A 5759-nucleotide genomic window follows, 5' to 3' on the forward strand; every position below is an offset into this window, starting at 1 on the left:
CTAATAGTTTTGAAATGAGATTCTTTGACCGTGGACCTAAAGTCATTGACCGTCCATAGGGGTAGCATTACGAACTCCCTAAAGCCGTCAGGACTAATTACAGATTGGACGGGGGGATCAACGCCGTCTAGGCCATCACTTGAAACCTCCTCTGAACTATCTGACTCCAAACCTTTGTCATCTAAGGAAGGAGAAGTAGCAGACGGATTCCTTTCTTCACTTGAAGTGTCAGGGTCTTTTTGACCTGACGGGAATCCTTCATCGTAGCCGGCCCCGTCGCGGACAAACGAATGATTACTCGACGTACTAGACATTACCTACATATGACAGTAAAACCTAAAACACTAATGGATCTACAAAAAGTGCAGGGATTCGAAAAAGAAAAAGTTCAGTGAAAGGAGTACATACTGAATTGAAATCAAGCAGTATGAGACAACGGAAAGATTAGCAGGACGGTACAAGTGTGCAAAGTAAACGACGGTGGCCCTCCGATTGCAAAATTTCTATAAGAAGTTGAGAATGAAGAAAGAAAAGGCAAGCTTTTATAGAGCAAAGGGCACAGAATACGAAGGGATGCCTCGCTTGGGTGAACAGCTAATAGATGAAAGCCACATGTCCCTTGTCATAAATAATCCTAGCAAGCCTGTTATGATAAGTTACCGTAAAAAAGGAAGACTGTCACTCCATGGGTCCGTCTAGTTTGTAATGACGGACTCAAGGAGTGAGGGGGCAACTGAAAAGGATAAAATAGGAGACGGATCGCTCCTTGAAACATGTCGGTACGGTATTGACATGTGGATGGTCAACGGGTCGATATTACAAGGACATATAGTGGACGGTTGTAACATCTGGCCTCCATTTGTATTGATTAGGCTTTAAGGATTCCTAACTGGAATAAACTTGCATCTCGCGATAAGTCTAATATGGCTTTGCTTGATCTCCACGCAAACGTGAATAAGGAGAGTTCTTGCGTCACACGTTTAACCATAATCAGAAGACTCCTATAAGGAAAAGAACTCTATAAGGTATGCAATATCGAAGAGTTCTAACTTGACCTTTGAAGGGTTTTTGGCCGGCACCACACCGGTGCTCTCTCATAGGTCTTTGTTTTTCGTTTTGTAGGTGTTTTTTCGATTTGAGAGTGCGTGTAGCTTATTGGTGATTTTTTGGCATCATCAAATGTTTTGAGCCATAATTTAATTTTCTTATCTTTTGGTATGTCTAGATCATAGCTGAATTTTTATGCCTTCGTTTCTCTATGTTTTGGTACATAATGTGTTTGATGAATGTATCTTGTTTTTGGGGAAACTTTATGTGATGAGAATTAAGATTTTCTTGAGTTTGAGAGTTAGGTTGTGTTTGAGGTATAAGTTTATATATTTAGTAAGTGTTGTTAGTAATAAGTTTTGGTCTTTCATTTAGGTGACGAGAATGAGAACATGGACACTTGAGCTCCTCTTGTACAAATTTCTCGCGTCTTCTGTTTTCAGGTAAGGAATATGTGACATGTGCGTTTGATAAGTATAAGGACTATTTAGAAAATTTATTATGCATTAAAACCTTTTAATTAGAGATACTACATATAAACATGATTTAAGTAAAGATATATGTTCGTGAGTTTTTCAATCAAATTATTATTGAGGATGGCAGTATGTCCGCGATCAATCAAAGTATTATTGAGGATGGAGGTGCATCTGCTCGATCAAAGTATAAGTTTATGTTAAAAGTCATAATATTTTATGAGAAGAAGTTTATGAAGGAAATTATTATTTTCTATGATTTTAAAGAGTTAATATAAAGTTTAGTAACTTTATAAGAAATGAAAGGAATTTAGTCTGAAAGATTTTGTAGTATTAATCTGATAAGGGAAAAGGAGAACAATTATTTCCCTATGAAAAATGTGTAAGTTGTTATTATGAATAGTATAAAATACTATGCATGAAAAGATGTTCACCTATCTGAATATCCATAAAATATTTGATTTACATGCATTCTTATTAAAGGCCCATGTAGCTTAAAACCTTCCTGGTCTTTGTTGCTCACCCTATTATATTTCAGTGCATAGGTTCCATCTTGGAAGCAGCAAGAGTATTAGAGGTGGCAAGGATTCCGTGATTCTCGTTTGTTAGAATGTATAGTTTTTTGTTGTATAATAGTTTAGCTCTTTTGTTGTATTGGAGGAATCAAGATGTACTCGATCCTTTGAGCACAGATATAATTGGGAACCTTAGTTTGTTTTGAACCCTAGTTGTATGTCTTTGGGGTTAGGTTTGTAAATAAGAGTTTTGCTAAACGTTTAGCTATGTAATATTTACACGAATACCTTAAGTTTCAGCCAAGTGGTAATCTTACAAAGTTCAAATGAAATGAAGTTTCAAGGTCTTCATCATTTTTGTATATTATGGCTTTTATGCAAGAAAATAAGCAGAAATACAAGAAACATTTCTTGATAAGCACCTTCAGTTTAGGTTGGTTCGTGTTAGTATTGAGGTAAACTTGATATTAACATGGTAGTCATGCTTTAAATTCTGAAGTACAGGTTTGGGTCATGACACTCTCTGTGAGAGTATAAATACACAGTTCAGACTTCAGTTAGGCCATGAGAAACTAAGGCATTCATCACTAGAAAAACTAAACACTCAGAGTTTGTAAAAATGGCTTCTGCAACTTTATTTATACTTTTCATTCTTCAAGCTTGTGCTTGTCTATTTTTCTACACCACAGGAGCTCAAGCAAATATAACATTTTCGGCGATTTTCTCGTTTGGAGATTCAATCCTTGACACAGGCATGAATAACAATCGACCTTCAGGTAGGTGTAATTACCCTCCATATGGAAGAGACTTTTCGGGAAAAGTTGCAACGGGAAGATTTTGCAATGGGAAAATCCCCACAAACTTGATAGGTATAATATCATAAACTCTTTTACTTACCAAACAACATTTCCTCTCTTTCTCTCTCTCTCTAATGTGTTGGGTTATATATTGACCCTAGTTAATTAATTCAATTATCAAAATTGATTAATTAGGTTAAATTACATGTAAAGTTGTTGAGGCATAAGGCAAAAATACCATTGAGTAATTAATTAATTCAATTACCCAAGTTGATAAATTGACACAGTGATTTTGTTGACTAATGGGAAACCTCTCACAAGGAAAAAACCCTACTGGATAATTTGTAGGTCACCACTCAAAAGAATCACTAATCAAAATCAAGAGATTATAAGTACAATGAATCTTACCTCAAACCTGGTCTACTCGAAAGTATTAACCTACAGCTGAATCCTTAAGCCAATCTCTAATTGGTCTTGATTTTGTTAAGACTTCTTCCCTTTGCATGGATCTCAATGCATGTCTAACTCCCAGCAACTTGAAGCTTATTGTTGGATACAAAGTTCCTGATGTAGTGTAGGCGTGTAGAAGCAAAATCTATAACACACAATTACTACAAACTTCCACGAAACCTAAATTCTACAAGAAAACTAGGCTAGTAGGTAAAATAATAGAGAAAACATCTCTAACAAACTTTTATTAAAAAACATATAACATTAATCAACCTTTCTATAAAGAGTATTTATAGGAATAGAATTTCACCCACTCCATTTAGAAAAAGAAATAATAAACCTACTTTTACTTGAGAAAGGAAAACCAACTTAACTAGGAAAAGAAAAACAATTATAATCCTAATTAAACTAGGAAAATGATTTTAATTGAACTTGTAAAAGCAAATAAATCCTAATTCCACTAGGAAAGAGAAAACAACTTAAAATATTAAAATATTTTATTCTCCTTTAACCAATCTGCATCATTCTCTTAGGTTTGGGGAAAACTCGTCCTCGAGTTTTGTGGCAATCTTCCACGATCAATTGGAACCCTGAATAATCCTCTCCATCATATTCTTTTGTGCAAGACAAGACGATTTAATATGCTACTTATCAATCTTTTCTCACTCATAATAAATCTTGATGTACGAATTTTTATTCTTGACCTCTTTTGCCACAGTGGGATATATGAGTAAGTACTAAAAAATAATCCATGCACACATCCATAAACTTCATATTGCCTCCTCCACAAAGATTACTTAAAATCACGTGTTCATGCTTATTGTTGACCTCTATCAATTCTTGTTCAATAAAATCCTCCTAAAAGGGATCAATAACACTTTCCATTAATCTTTCCAAATTAATTTTAATTGTATTACCAAAAAAATTTGAGAGGAGCTCATCAACCCTAATGAAATCATAGTGTTGAATGCATTCAAGTTCAAGCTTTAGTAGATTGAAACTTTTTTCATCAATTGAGAACTCATCTACTACCAAACAAACCAATTGTACCAACCTATGATTGTAATCAGTAAAATCAATAACCTTTTGTTTTTGAACGTCGGAAGTCTCATCAATGGTGTGAGTTATGGGCTCACCTCGTATGTATATGACTTGTCTCCTTGACTAAAATCTTTAGGATAGTTATCATAAATTGGTGGAGAATCCCAATTTATTGCACAAACTCTTTCAATGTATTCATCGACTTCTTTGATATCACATTCCTCCTCCTTGATATCAAGATCCTCCTCCTCCTCCTCCTCCTGCACATAACATGGATTTGGAAGGCCGTTTTGAGGTCGATTTCCAACAGCTAAGGCAGTGAGCTGCTTTGAAAGCGCATCAAACCACTCTTCTGTTCATTGAAAGAATGCCTTTAATTGCGCATCACGTGCAACCTCATCGCGTTCATACACGTCATCTATGGCAACAAGTATTCCCCCACGTGCTTCTCTTTGTGCCATGGTAGGAACCTAGCCTTGCTCTGATACCAACTGATGCTGCATAGGAGTGTAGAAGCAGAATCTGCAATACACAATTACTACAACTCTTCCACGAAACCTAAGTTTTACAAGAAAATTAGGCTAGTAGGCAAAATAATAGAGAAAACATCTCTAACAAACTTTTATTAATAAACACATAACATTAATCAACCTCTCTATAAAGAGTATTTATAGGAATAGAATTTCTCCTACTCCATTTAGAAAAAGAAATAATAAACCTACTTCTACTTGAGAAAGGAAAACCAACTTAACTAGGAAAAGAAAAACAATTAAAATCCTAATTCAACTAGGAAAATGATTTTAATTGAACTTGTAAAAGAAAATAAATCATGATTCCACTAGGAAAGAGAAAACAACACTAAAATATTAAAATATTGGCGTAAATGCACTTTTAGTCCCTACATTTTGACCCTATTTCTATTTTTGGTCCATACGTTTTCATTTCACCACTTTTAGTCGCTAAACCAATTAATACGTGTTATTTTAGTCCTTACCGTCACTCAACTAATAGAAAATGTTGACATGGCTAGCGGATATTATTAAAAATCCACCGTGGCACTCATTACCCATGCCACATCAAATTATAATTTTAAAAAAATTAATTTCTCAATTTTAACAAAATAAAAAATATGAGTTAAAATAATAATTTCTCAATTTAACAAAATAAAAAACAGAATTAAAAATTAAACGTAACATGAATTAAGATCTAATTTAACTTGAACAAGAACACAAACCCAATTCAATATCATCAATTAACCCATCACATACCCAAATGTTAACAAACTCAAAATACCCAAATATGAAAAAAATACCAAACCGATTTACAACCACAATATTAATCAATATTAACACACCCAAAATAAATAAAAAATATTTAAACACATGGCTGCCATGCGTTTGTATATCTCCCAATTCCCAATTTCCAAGCATTAATAG

The sequence above is a fragment of the Castanea sativa genome, chromosome 1 (genome assembly GCF_040712315.1).
Source record: "Castanea sativa cultivar Marrone di Chiusa Pesio chromosome 1, ASM4071231v1".
Classification (NCBI taxonomy): domain Eukaryota; kingdom Viridiplantae; phylum Streptophyta; class Magnoliopsida; order Fagales; family Fagaceae; genus Castanea; species Castanea sativa.